Source organism: Manis javanica, chromosome X, assembly GCF_040802235.1.
Source record: "Manis javanica isolate MJ-LG chromosome X, MJ_LKY, whole genome shotgun sequence".
NCBI classification, from domain to species: Eukaryota; Metazoa; Chordata; class Mammalia; order Pholidota; family Manidae; genus Manis; species Manis javanica.
The window spans coordinates 17,794,272-17,809,750 of record NC_133174.1 but is presented as its reverse complement, the minus strand read 5'-3'; positions in this window follow the sequence as shown (position 1 = coordinate 17,809,750).

Genomic DNA, 15,479 nt, shown 5'->3' with positions numbered 1-15,479 from the left:
CATAAATATCTGTAGGTGAAAATTGATCTCTGTGCTGGGCCTTTCTGCACTGCCGTAACTTATACTCCAGAAAAAACACCATCTTGGCTGAATCTCAGCTTTAGTTGACCTAATGTGGGAAACTTGAGGGGAAATGTTCAGACTAGGACTGACTTACCGAGGCAGGTATTAGGCGGATAGAGCTCAAGGTCCTGGTAAGGAGCAGGCAGAAGGAACGAGGGCCAAGGCTTCTCAGTAAAAAAGAAGTCTAATCCTGGACGTCTGAGAAAATTCAGCCTGAGAAGAAAGGGAGTTTTTCTTTCATCTAGCTTGGCCATAGCAACAGGCCCTAGTGACAACTCCCAGCCACTTGCATGGTTTACTCCATTTATGTGCTTATAATAAACCCTAGACACTGCAGTTCTAGCAGTGCCCTGCCCTGCCCCCTTCCTGATAAGCGGAAGCTTTCCTTTCTTCTTTCACTCTTTCATTAAACTTTGCTGGTTGCTCCATACTCTTGTCTGCTGGCTTCATTCTTTGTCACCTCCAAGACACGATCCTGGGGAAAACAGCATCTCAGCCAGTAACACTACCACCTATAAACAATTTTTACTCTCCTTAACCTTCATTATCTTTCTTGGGGGATGGGGAAGGACCTGAGCGGCAAGGTTACTGTGCTTTAGTCATAAAAGCAGAGTTCTTGTATTTGATACATGACCTTCTATTTTAAGAGAATTCATGAATCCATACCTCAAAGAGCTGAGATACTTTACACTGTCCATAGGGACATTTTCAGCTTATTATACTTGCCAGTGAACTTGTCACTCTAAAATTTCCAAGTTCAAAGAAAACCTGTCAACCCCTGACATGCGATGGCAGGACATGACTCATTACAGAGCTTGAGGAGATAACCAGTCTTTTCTGGTAATCATGTGCCATTGGACAGATGTTGACAAGAATCCTGACCACAAATTGACATAAACACAACTGAGTCATTGATTCTTTTTCCATTCGTTTTTGTATCTGGTACCCAGATTTGGTAGATGAAATTAATGATAGAAGAAAGAAGCTGAAAACGTGTGTATTTGTTTCCTACTGATGTAACAAACTTAGTGGCTTAAAGCAACACAGATTTATTATTTTACAGTTCTGGAGGTCAGAAGTCCAAAATGGGTCTTACTGGGCTAAAACTGAGGTGTTGGCAGAACCAAGTTTCTATCTGGAGGCTCTGGGGTAGAATCCATTTTCTCGCATTTTCCAGTGTCCAGAAGCTGCCTGCATTACTTGGTTTGTGGTCCCCTTCCATCTTCAAAGCCAGCAATGGCCAGTCCGGTCTTTCTTACATCCCATCACTCTGCCACTCCTTCTGCCTCTACCTATAAGGACCCTGTGTTTACATTGGGCCTGCCTGGATAATTCAGGAAAAATCCCCGCTTTAATGTCATCAACAACTGTTATTCTTTCTTGCCATGTAATACAACATATTCCCAGGTTCTGAGGATTAGGATATGGACATTCTGGGGGGGGGGGGGGGGCTTTATTCTGTCTACCATGATGTGACTGATGACAGTGGTCATAACCCCTTGAACCTTTTTCCAGGTCCTGACAGGAACAGTAACCCTCATGCAGATATGGAGATTCATGTTCCTCTTTTGAACATTCCTACATCTCCTCATGATGAAGCTGCTTAATGTTTCTGTTGAGTTTTGATGCCCACAAGGGCAGCATGGAATAGGTGTAATGGAACATGTCTGACCCAAATGAACATGCTAATTGATCCACGAGGAGAGGAAGTACCGGGTTCTCAACTCGTGAGCATGGAGCTATGGCTGGTAGAGAAGGAAGTTTAAGAGCCCCCTCCCCTCCTGTTCTCTGCACACACCCTCCAGTTCACACTTGACTATATCAGGAAGCCAAGGCATGAAAGGGTAACTAACCAAAGTCTTTGACTACGGGGCACGTTCCTGCTGAAACAAGCCGAGGAATACAGTTTCTGGTTGTCAGGCAGAGTCAGATTCCTGCCTCTTCTCTCCCTGGTTTGTTTCTTGTTTTTCTGGTCCTGGGATTTTGAGCATGGCCTGCTGAAGCTGGGACCCCCTGCCAGCCAGCCAGTATCGAGGTACTCCTTGCTCCTTTCTAGAGTAACTTACTTTCCCACTGTGACCTTTGATCTGCATTTTAACTTCACGTCTACCAGATATGCCCATCTGAATGATTCAGTAAATGTTTGAGTGAGCTACCAGGTGCTGGGCATACGAAGGTCATAGAAGACATGATCCCTGTACCCCCTGCCCCTCCCCAGTTTCAGTCCAGTAACTTGAATCTGGCCCTCCCACATTTGACTTTACTCAGTTTTGGTTGAACAGTCCATGTTTCTGATTCTGACAAATAGAATTTTACAATGATTCTACTAACTTACTGTCTTACCAGTGGGTTTCAGCCCCAGGCCAGTTCACTATGGTTTCAGTGAGTCCAAGGAATGACAATGGAATGTTCTTGGGGTAAAAGGGTTTATTACCCAGCTTTGCTCTCCCAGCAGTAGGTGGAGCACTAGAATTACATCTGCATCCAGCCGTCAGCAGGCCTGTAACCCTTCATCTCTGCCTCAGCCCAGAGCACTGCAAAGAGCTCTTTATATAGTGACTCAGTCAATAATAGACTATTGCCATGGGTGTGGGAACAATAGCCTGGCAATAGGCCAATTACATCATCATCAAGTACTTTAGGGTCAGGTGAGGATCCTGGCCATAGGAATTTCCATTTCCCCACTTACTAATTTCACATTATTTTACTAATCTCTTCAGGGTGGGGTGCTCAGTCCCAAGAGTGCAAAGACTGCCAACTCTTACTCAGAGTGGGGGAAAGTAGGAAAAGTAGTGGGAGAGTGCTGAGTGGAGGACGATGGCAATGGCAGCCCGTAGCTGGGTCTGTGAGCAGTAAGGCACCGAGTGAGCCACTGAAGCCCCAGGAGCCAGCACACACTTTCCATGAAGGCCTTCACACACAGGTGTGCAGCTTCCCCTGTGATGCCTTATACGCTCCTATTTGGACACAGCTGTTTATGGCTGAGATTGTTATTCAAGCTCTCACCCTAGACTCTCTGTTTGCAGGGTGGCTGGCGGGCCTCACTCATCTGAATAAGGGGCATTATTTGCCTTCATAAACTGTTATTTTGTTACCAGTTGAGCCCTGGGAAGAGAGCAGTTTTCCTATAAGGAGCTCCATTCCAATTATCATGCTAAGGTGACAATAATTATCTCTAGCTTTAGAAATAATTACACTATTATATTAAGCTGTTACTGAGGAACTGTTGAAAGCTTCTGCATCCATCACTGTTATTGAAATCATTAATATGTTTATTTTGTTTAAGGACTGGCAAATTCTGTTTGGACAAGAATGCCAGAGAACAATATGAGTAGCATTAGCTTAGCTTACAGTTTCTTGCACAGAAGGAAACAGCAAGGCTGCTGAGTTGCCCCAAATCCAAATTGACAAGGCATTTTCTCTTTTAAGTACTTTGTAATTACCTGTTAACCAGAACATCAGTAGAATTGCAAGGACCCTTGGCCTGCCCTGTGCCAAGGAGACAGGATATCTTGCTGCCAGCACTCTAGTTACTCGCAAAGGCTGATCTGCCATTTGGACTTTATCGGTGGTTTTCCACCCTGTCATGTGTTAAAACCTCCTAGGGAATGCTTTAAAAAATACTTCCCAGAGACCATCTGGTGGAATGAACCTGAAGTGGGGCCCAGCACTAGGAGATTCTGCCATAGCCAGGTTGAGACCCTCTGGGCCATAGTTGATACTTCAACTCAGGAAACAAAGCAGATCTTCAAGAGTAACTGGATTTACAGGCTGATGAACAATGTCTTATATAGCAGACAAGAATTTATCTGCCATTCAGCTAGCACAGGAAAAGGTCTAAATATTACTTAATTTCTCAACCAAAGAGAGACCATTATGTTGATATGTCATCGGTGGGAAGAGGGCAAAAGATTCATTTTAAGACCAACATTTAGAAGTTACAAGGGTACTGTTAGGCACCCAGCCCAATGACAGGTGAAAATAGGTACTCAATGTTAATAAAAAAATTCAACAGCATGTAATGGCTATATATAGCTGCTCTGTCCAATATGGTCGCCACTGGCCATGTGTGGCTATTTAAATTTTAATACAAATTAAATTAAAAATTCAGTTGAACTAGCCACATTGGATGTGGTCATGTGACTAGCGATGGCCATACTGAAAGCAAAGAGAGCACATTCCCATCACCGCAGACTTCTAATGGCGGACAGTGTTCTGCAGAACCGTTCCCAGAGGCATCCCTCCTACACGATGCCTTCTGATTTATTCATTTGATCAAGGAGTACACCTATGTGCTATTATTATGAACTGAACACCTGAGAATATCAGCTTATCACTTGCAAACATGCATTAAGTCATTGGAAAGAATTCCGAAATGAAGGACAAGGAAGGAAAAGTGTAGACTCAAGAGCAATGCGCAGCAGCGGCTTCACAGAGGCATAGACTCTTGAGAGGGAGGGTCTCTTTTTTGAGTCTAAACCATAGTTCCCCTATGAGCTTCAAAACAGGGCAGGAGTGGTATGCCCCAGCCCAGTCGTGAATGATGTTAGCACAGTGGTTGACTTTTGGTAAAATATGGATGGAGAATTTAAACACTTTAACTAAAGCCACTGTCACAAGAATCACTAGTTTTGTATTCTTTGGGCAAAACATGGCACAACACGAAAGCAACTGATCAGTAATTGTGTCCCACTTTAGGTTTGAAGAGCACCGTTAAGACATCAGATCTGGACAGAACCTTGGAACCACGTGGTCTGAGGCCCTAGTGTTACAGAGGATGAAACCAAAGCACAGCAAAGAGCTGGCTGGTAGCAGAGCCAAGGCAAATGTATGGATTTCCTGGCAGCTACACTCCCTAAGAATCCCTCAAACCTGTTCCTTGCCTCAAGTTTTCGAGAAGATTTGGTTTTTAGTGATAACTATGCAAAACAGCAGTTGTGTGGCTCTCACATCTAAAAAAGACACCCATTTACCACTGACTGTTCAGTAAAAGACAGACAGGTTGGTAAGGAATATGAAGACTCCGTCTCTTAGTTATTTGGGAAGTACTAAGTGCAGCCAAATGTCTTTGGAGGCCCTAGGCTCTGGGGGCGGTGCTGCACCAGTTCCAGGGAACCAATAGCCCTTTAATTGAAAATCTCAAGTTGTTTATCTTCTGCATATTCACTCCATAGGCAGCAGTTCCCAACTTACACTTTTGGAAAAATTCTCTTGGGGCATTTGTTAACATATAGATTTCCAGGCCCCCAACCCAGAGGATCTGAATCAGTAGAGCTGAGGCAGAACCCAGGAAACTGCATTTAACCAGCATTTCAGGTAATTCTGGTATAGGTGGGCCATGGCCAGCCAAACCCAATTTGCCCAGGACAGTCGGGGTTTAGACCTGTTTACATGGTTTACGCGTAATTATTAAGAGTGTTCTTTCTCACTGTCAGGAATCCAGGCTTAGACAATATATGACCCTCTTTCCCTGATTTATGAATCATATTTTGAAAAACACTGCCATATAGTTTACTGTTAAGCAGCTTGTTTGTTTTCCCAACCTGATATTCCCCCAAAAAGTGAGCTCAATGTTTCCTGCTACAGAGAATCCAAATGAACCTAGTTTTCCTTTGATTGGTCATAAGAACTTAAGCAATGTCCTTGTCCATTCCCAGCAACTCGCAAAGGTGCTTGGTTGCTTTTTATGTGTTGAATTTCAGAAACCTAGAGAGTAGAAGACCAGGCTTCTGGGTAGGAGGGCTGAGACTACAGATGGCAGCTCAGGAAAAGACCATAAAGACGCACAGTGAATCCCAAGTACCACTTTTATTGTTCAATGATTGTGGTACAGAATTGTCCAAAGGCTCCAGGACTTGTTTGGCTGTGACACACACCACAGATGGCTCTGCAACTTACAGGGACATTACATGAGCCACATGCTTCTCTGGTCAAGTTTTTCCAACAATCACACACAAAAAAAACTTTTCTCCATGGGAAGTAGAGTGACTCAGACCGAAGTCATCCCTCACTCATGATGGCGTGTGCCAGCCAGGCCATAAAACAGCACAGAACACGAAGGGCCAGGCTTCACGCTACAAACCACAAGGCAGCTTGTGAACACTGGACACGCATGTAGACTTATCACCATGACTAAGCTGACAGATGCCCAAAGTGAACCCGGTCAGATTCAGACTTACAGGTATAAGCGATGCAATGAACTTTTATTTCATATAGAAGTTAATGTCCTTCTCTTGTCACATCAGCTGTGCTTCCCTGTTTAGGCACTGCTTTTATGAGTAAAGGAGTTATGATGAAAAATCAGTCAGGCAAGTGCTTTTAAACCTCACATTTAAATGCAGTGTTAGGTATGTTCACAATGGTGTATTTTACTCCCCTTTGACTTTTCTTACTTGGTTCAAGCACTTCTTCAGTATTCACAACTTGTGTTCTAAATCTGGGGAATAAGTAAGTTGCAAGAAGCGCTTGTGCACTTTTGTGAGGAAGTGAAGAGCAGCAGATGGTGTGATGTGTATATAAACCTGCAGCGGCAATTACAGCCTCAAATGACTTTAACACCAAGGAGCTCTGCAGAGGTCAGGGTGGGTCAGAATGCCCCTGTGGTATGCTGCGTTCTTGTAAAACATGTGTCATGCCATCGAGGACAGACTCGAGCACAACCCACTTTTCATTCATTGCTAGTGCAGTGGGGTGCAAGAAGATGGCCTCCTGACTGTAACAGTGAGCATGCTGGGGACAAAGGAGCGGGCACTACGGCTTGCTTCCTCCAACACCAAATAAGGCCAACTTAGATTTCTAAAATAAAATGTCATGTTTTCTAGGTAAACCTTGCCTTGGCTGCCTACTCAGAGTCAAGATACGTTTAGTCTGATCTAGTCTAAAAAAGAATTTTAAGTATATGCACAGTTTATTCGTCAAATTACATGCCAGCTGTCAAAGGAACTCTGAAAGTGTAAAGCAAGATACCAAAGGACTTTGTGTGATGCTTTCCCCAGGAAGAGTTACACGGGCAGCAAGGTACAAGGGAGCAGACACAGGATGTTGGCAAGCACCTTCCACTTTACATTGTATGCTGGGCACGACACTCCCTCTCCAGTGGCAGGCAGGCGCCAGGGCGCTCAGATCCCTATAGTTGAGGCTTCGGCTGTGATTACTCTGAAACATTTGTTCTAATTAAACAGGTGGGATAGTAACCTCAGCAGTTTTTTAGATAAAGGCATAAGCCAGTTCTTAACGTAAATATAGTGCCTTTAAGAATACTGATTGAGGTTTCCCATGGTTATAAAAAAGTTCAATGACAAAGCTAAAATGGAGTTTATAAGAAGGGGGGCCACGGTATATTATAATCAACAATATATAACATTTTATACTCCTCCTACCAGTTTTTGCAACTCTTCTTGTTATACTATGTGTAGTGTGGTTAAATGGCAAATGCCTTTGACTTCCAATCAAATGTAACTCTTGTAATTGTCTTTTTAATGCCTAGCATATATGAAGAGCCAGAGTTAGAACTGAATGTTAAGATTCTTTTTTTCTCTCAAAAAGAATCTCAAGGTAAGAATATTTTAAAACATTAAGTAGTTGTGTTATCAATATGCATTCCATTCTTAGTTTGCCATTTTTGACCAATATGGAAGGCGAAGAGGAACGGAAGAGCAGTCAGAGCAGCCTGAAGTGTCCAGGTTAACCATTTCTTTCATTTGCTCACTGCAGTGCAAACACATTGCTTAGGGCATATATGCTCTTTGACATTTGTGCTGTTGTGGCCTATTTGCAAAAGTTAGGCACAGAATTCAAACTAGCAGGCCACTTTTAGGTTTGCAAAAGTTAGAATTATTTAATAGAATGTTCTTTGAAGTGAAAATTGATTATTCCAAAAGGATTCAACTCCAGTGGAAAACAGAATCCTCACTGAAAAGCCAAGAAGCAAAATTATCAAACAAAATCAAACTGCAGAGGTTTTCTAGGAAAATTGCCGATAAACATGACAAAGAGGTCTTTATATACATACTGAACAAAGGACATGTGGGTGTCATTTATCATGAAAAAGCCTAAAGCACATAGAATCTGAGCAACGGTCAGGGTTGAGGTTCAAGATTCTTGGGGAGTCTTGCATTCTTGAAATGACAATATTTCTGAAACTCTAGCTCTAGATATCTAGGCAGGAACTATCCAATCTGAACAAACTGTGACAGAATGTCAGGGGTTCTCATAAAGGCTATTCCCTGAGACACACAGGGTAGGAAGACGTAATTCTCGGAGTTTAAAAAAATACAACATATAAAATCAATTTGGTCTCTTTACTTCCTTCTCCCTTTAAAGAAATTACTAAAATAACATGCTTTATCATTGCATTCTAAACTTTTTATGTTTTACCTTTTTAAAAAATTTCATTTCATTTATTGAGAGGCCAGGTAGGGCAGAATATGTTCACATTTATTCTGTTTCATGTACATTCATTCTTTCCCCTAAACCTTCTCTTAAAAAGATCACTTCTTTAAAGGTACCAATAAAAATACAGTTTTTACAATTGAGACAAACTTAGGAATCCTAAAATAATTAGCTGTATTTGCAACTGTAATTCTTCAGTTTGGGAAAGATGAAAAAGTTAAGCAAATTTAATGGAATACTAAAGTGTTTAGAACTTTGAAAGAATGCAACTGCAATTCTGTTCTTTTGGAAAATACAGTATGAAAAACAAATCCAAAATACCTCTCTATGTAAATTAAAGCTCAAGCCATGGTATTCAAAATTAAAATGATTTACATAATCTACTATACTTTGTGTTTTTTTAGTAATTAACCTTCCTGAGGCTGATTTTGTTCTCCTTAGTGTTTGCTTAACTAAAGTGCTTAATAAAATTTCTACAGAATATATTACCCTCTCCATAGATGAATATTATTTTGAACTACAATCTGACAAAAACCTAACTACATTTAATTATGCTTGATTAATCCAAATGTCACTGAGAGATTTATAGAACAGAGAAGTATTTTTCTGGTTAAGTTCATACTCTTTTCACTGTGAGCTTCCTGGATCCAGTATTACCACAAACCTACTACTCAGGTCTCTAACATTTTTAAAAAGCCCACAAAAATGATTCCCAGTAGTCCAAACTGGACCACAAGACTCTAGACATCAAGCTCTTGCTTTAAAGAGATATGCCAACTCCATCAAAGACTGAGTTCCCCACTTCAAATTGGGCGGCATCCTGCCCCTGCAGAGGTGACAATGCAGGAGGAAAAAGGATGCAGAGATAGGAAGTCAGATGCGGTCATGGACTCATTACACACTGCAGGGCATTAATGCGGGATAAGGGGTGGGCTTCCTTTTAATGCAGGCCCCTAAGGAAACCGTACCAGCCATTTGGACACTAGCAGCAATGATGCCCTAAGGTGCAAATCGTCCATTTAAATGGTGACACATTGGCCCTTCCTATGGGAAGAATTAATTACATGTACCCATCTCCCTCTCCTGTCACCCAGTTCTACTCTCCATGGGAGGGTGACCAGACAAGTGGGTGTGAAGAACGGAAAGTGGCCCCCACAGCTCTGCTGTTCCCTCTGATGGAGCAGGACTGCTGCAGAGAGCCACCTGGGTCACAGCACAAAGAGCAGCCCTTGTCCTGGCTGCACTGACCCTATCACTGGGGTCAGGGGCAATTCCTGTCCCTATTTTAGAGACAAATGAAAAGGCGGAAACAAAGGTTTCTCAAGGGTTCTGTGACCACAAATATTGTCATTTTGTTCCCTTCAGTTTTGGAGGTGAACACAGCTAATGCCAACCCAGGAACTCCAGAGGGATGCTTTCTCAGGTAATCCTTTCCTCCACCCCTAAAACCAGTGTGGAAGTGTTAAGGGGGTCTTTCCTCCCGACAAGCAGTTATTTTAATGCCAGCATCATCCCTCAGATGTTATAAGTTTATTTCATGATTTCTGAAGTCTGACAAAGTTACACGGACCTTGCTGTAATTTGCATTTTTGTTGTGAGGAAACAGCAGCTCGCAGTTCAGTGAAATTCAATTGTAATAGTTGGCCCTTCCCACCTGACAGTGGTGCCCCGTGGGCCAGGCAGATGATGCAGGACAGCAGGCTCAGTCCACTCTGTGTACCGAAAGCCTCAGCTCGGGGCCCTTGGCAGGGTCCCCTGCAGAGCCACGCAGAGAGCCAGGTGGTGGAGGCAGGCTCTACAAATTCACATGAAGAGATACAAAGGTGAAAAGCACCCAGGAACCACTACCACTTCCTCATCTAAGGAACACATCAGTCCATGACGGAACACCACTTCCTGGGTGTCGTGCCCCGACTCGCCCCCTGCAGCCCCATAGCACTTATGTCCCAACTGTACTAGAAACTTCTCATGTTCGTGTCCCCGCTGTTTCCCCTGCTAGAACATTAGCTCCATGAGGCAGGGATTTCTGTCTGCCTTGCAACCCCGCCACATGGCCAGCACTTGGCAATCCTAGCTCACCACAGACTCGTGTTACTGACGTGGGGGAGTGAACATAGCTTTCCTTTACATGTTCCTCTGTCTACCACTTTTATTTCACTTGTCCCTTACATGTGGGCATGTCTTCAGTTCTTTATATTTCACACCAGGACAGAACCAGGGCAAAAACTCTGACCTTTGGAGAAGGCACGGCATGGGTGGGGTTTGGTACATAAAGCTAGGCTGCCACTCATGCCCCTTGATCATCATGCTGGGCTCTGACGGCAAGGAAGTCTGCCTAGTGGGATAGGTTAGATGCTGAGGAAAGGAAGCTTCAAACCTACAAGCAGGCCAAATAAACTCCCCATCCCCCACCTGTAAATATACTTGATGTGCTTCTACAGCAGGCCCCAGACCCACAAACCACCTCTGTGAAACAACAAAGATCATCCTGGTGAGGACTTAACTCCTTTGTATTTCTTAATGAACCAAATTTTAAAATGGGTTGAATTGAAAAGACAAGTAAGAAATTCCGTGTCATAGTAAAGCTCTCATAAGGGTCAACACCCTCAATGGGGCAGTTAGACTAGCAATCTGTTAATGAAAAATAGACTTCTTTTGATAACTCTGATTATGTTCTACATTGAAATAGTCTGTCATAGTTAATTAACTAATTAATAATTGTCAATAGCTGATAACTTCTTAGGTTCATTAAAATGTCACATGCTCCTTATTTTTAAACCAGAAGGTACTGGTATCTCTAATCAATGGAACAGGAACCTGAGTTAAAAGTTATCTTTCCACACAGAACAATAAACAAAAATCCTGTATTGATTAAGTTATTAATGGTTCTTTCCTGCTAGCAATATTGGTTCCTTCTCTTTACTAACATACAGATTATGATTACCAAGGACATTATCTTCAAAGTCAATGTTTAAGCACCTGGATGGATGGGAAGGATGACAGAATAAATGCATGTTTATATAAGCTCTCCTGCCCTTCAACACACACATCCAAAAACTGAAAAAGAAGCCATCTATAATGAAACTAATAAAAACCACCAGCCCATACCAGAGACTCCAGGGGGAGTGTCTCTCAGGTACAATAAAGCTGGGGACTAATCAAAGGGGGGATTCTCGTGTTGGCCGAGCAGGCCACGGTTGCTGGGCAGTTCATGAGAGGGCTCCAAAGGGCCTGCCAATCTTGTCTTCATCGGCAGAACAGGGACGGGTGGCAGAGGAGCTGAGCGCACACTGCATGGGCACGTGTTCAGAAGCGAAGCCTGGGAGGAGAGGGGGCATCTCAGGTGCACCGTACACGCGCGGTGTTGAGAGAGTAACTCAGGAGCCAATCACACGAATGCTGATTACACATCGTCCAGCAGAGCCAAAGTCTGAGCCCACCCCACTCTGGCTAGGGTGACATCTAGTGGGAACCGGGAAACTCAAGGGCAGTCCCGCTTCCACGGTGGGACCAGGCCACCCCAGGGCAGAAGATGCCACAGCATCGCAGAGGGCACTCAGAGACATGTCCCGAGGAGGCTATGCCGACTCGTCCTTCCTTAGAATCCAGACAGCAGAATGCAAACCAAACCTTCCTCCATCATGACAACCCATAAACAGCAAGCCTCACAGTTCACATGGTAAAGGGATCATTCAAAGGCTTCTCACTTGAAAAAGGAGGATTTAGAAGCACAGCTTGAGCAGATGGAATGGGCCCATGCAAAGTCAAATAAATGAGCAAAAAATGCCACTGTGATACTTGTGCGACAATAAAAGAGCAAAACAACACAGAAGAAAAGGAATGAAAGAAGCAAAAGCCTGGTAAATACACTCTGGACACAGAATGATTTCAGAAACCAGGAAAATTATAGACAACACAGTTCAGCCTCCAAGAAAAGAAATAAAAAGGCACAGAGGATGACATAATGAGAGAGAGGCTGGCAGAGCTCAGGAAGGAAATGGAGACAAAACCCAAAATGGGAACAGACGTGAAAGCCACAAGCAGGCAAGCGCCCAGGCCTAGACTCCTGCCTACAGGAAACAGCGCAACGGGATGGCAAGAGCTGAGGAAAAGTCCCACAGCACGCAGACAGGCTGGGGATGAAAGCCACCAAAGGAGAAAGTGCAGCACAGGGAACAGAGAGCCAAGAGAGGGACAAATTGTTGAAGAAGAGAGCAAATAAACAGAAAAACTGCAGTAAGGCCTGAATGTCAGTATCTAATGCTCACCGCACACCAGCAAGAACTCCCAGCACCACCAGATGCTAGAAGACAAAAAAACGATGTCTCCTAAGTATAGAGGGAAAAAGGACGTGGTCCGAGAATCTGACAGCCAGCCAAGTTACTGTTCAAGTTACTGGCAACAGAAGTACATTTTGTAAATATGCAAGAAATTCCAACTAAAACTGTAATCCAGTCCACCAAAAGTTAAAAGCATTGACTCTTGAATGTGGAGTCTGTCTTTGTATGAAAAGGCTGGCAGCAAGCACTGAGTTCATTCGAACATAGAATTAAGTCTCAATAACTGTAGTAATTACCTACAACTACACAGCTTAAGCTGCCTGTCTTTCTAGGTAAATGCTGCCAAAGCCATTTGATTATCTCCTCTAACTAACTATGCCAAATGAAAACACACAAAAGAAAACCTCTCCTGAATGGAATTCTCTTGTATTACAGGAAATTTTTGGTTTACATCTTACCCTTGACGGGTGATGCACTCAAGAAATTCCTCAAAAGAGGTAACGCTGATTACTTGGTACATTGTTGAGAGCTGGGCCTAGGAATAAGACCCAACTACTCACTCCGGCTCTTCCACTCACTGACCCTGCCACCTTGGCAAACCACTGAACGGCTTTGGAACTCGTATAAAAACTAGAGATAATACCTTCCTGGTCCGCCTCCCAGCACTGAAAGGATCAGATGGGATGCTGTATGTGAAAGGTCTCTCGAATGATAAGCAAGGCTGTAAAACTGTGTCATGTGATTGGATGGAACGACCCCTCTATGTTAAGCAGCCAAATTCAGATATTCAGAGACAAAGAAAGGATCAGATGGCTCCTGCGGATCCATCCCCACTTCCCTCCTTTCATGTCTGTATTTTAATCATCTCTTAGCACTGAAAAAAGGAAATTCAGTTCTTCCACAGTTTCTGCCTTATTCTTAATTTGGAAACAAAGATAGTTTAATAACTTTAAAAGATGTTGCCTACCATCCAAGGTAAATGTCAATTTTCACTCATTGACTCAACTAGTATTGATTCAACTAATATTTATTAAGCACCTACGATGTGCCGGGAACCATGCCAAATAGTAGGCACAGTCCCCAAATACTTCAAATAAAATGGAGTAAATGAAGGAAACACAGAGGAATTGGGAGAATCACATGAATTTAGCTGAACAAGGGTCAATGTCTATATTAAAATGCATGTGTAGAAATTTGACCATTTGCATAGCGACAAACCCAGCGAACAGCTGAAGTTCAGAGAACCACATACAGTCGATGACAAGGACAATACTTGGAGCCATAAATTGTGAGGATGCAAGATGTTCCCAAGCCTCCACTTGTGGCGGCTTTGGGAGCAAAGTTAAATTCTTGATGCCAAAAACAAAGATGGGAGAGGCAAGACTACACTGGGGTCAGATGGACATGAATAAGCCAGAAAGGCTGTTAGTAAAGGACGACCAGTTAAGTCATTTAAATGTTGAAAGAAACCTTACTTTTGGAAAAGCCCCATAAAGGGAGGAACGTGGTAGGATTTTCCCACATCATATTTTCCATCTTCAGCCTTTACATGGAGCTTGTTGTGGGGGCCTAACAATCAATGGGCACTCCTCAACCACCCAGTAAAACATGGCCAGAGGGAGGGACGGGAGGGAAGCCGCCTTCCCCCTACAATGTATCACACTTAAGTGTGTAAAGGAGTATGGTTGGAAATGGAGACCTGATAAGATACTGACAGACTAACATTTATAAGGAAGCCAGGGTCTTTAAATGTAAAGGGCCATTACTTTTACATCTTTTATGCCACAAGGAAATAATCATATGGAACAGTCCCACCCCCAAGACCCTGACTAGGCTCTCAAGCCAGCAGGCCTCCGTGTGGGCCATGTCGTCACCCCTCAGAAGTACATCTGTCTTTCTTTTACCTGACCGAGTATGGGACATCTCTGATGAGATCCTTCTATGGATGGAAGAGACAAGATCTTTCTAAAGAAGAAAAGAACGACCCTGAGATCAGATAATATAACGAAATGAAGGAAAATCAGATTCAGTGGAACCAAGAGAAACAGCTGCCGTCAACCCACATGCAGCTGGTCTGAGCACAGCTCCTCCCAGGGGAAAATCTGCCCCCCACCCCCTCCCTGCCTGTGATGGCACTGACAGTCACATGACTAAAGGAGGAGGAATACTTTACAGCTACAACTTCTCAAGCAGTGGACTCGATACTTTAAAATTGGATGGAAACAGTTATATGGACATTAAAAGAAGGCAGAAGTCAAGGTAGATGATACCCATGAAAAATTACAGTGACCAGAGACATGCCATAGAAATTGCAATTTTAGTAGGGTCTCTGGGATGGCTTCTGTTTCTCAGGGTAACTATAACTCTGCTCCTCCTCCCTCAACCCAAGTTGTCTGTCCGTTCCAACTTTCAGCACAAAGTAAAGGATTGTGAAAATGAGATAGACAATTCTAAAACTGGCTAGAAGTCATGAAAATGAAAATTATCAAGACCTGGGATATTTATCAGAATAAACTAGACAGAACTTGTCCCTTCGACGGCCTATTTTACAACTAGTAAAGTGCATCACACAGGGACTTCCAATTCCTTAGAAAACTACAAAGGAATATAATAATTAGACTGGTAAAATTTTTACATAAGCATTAAAACTCCCTTCCCACTCTTTACAAACTTGATAATGACCAGAAGGTAGTTTTTCACTTAAGATCTTTGAAACCAAGCAGTTAAGTGAAAAATTCTAAGACG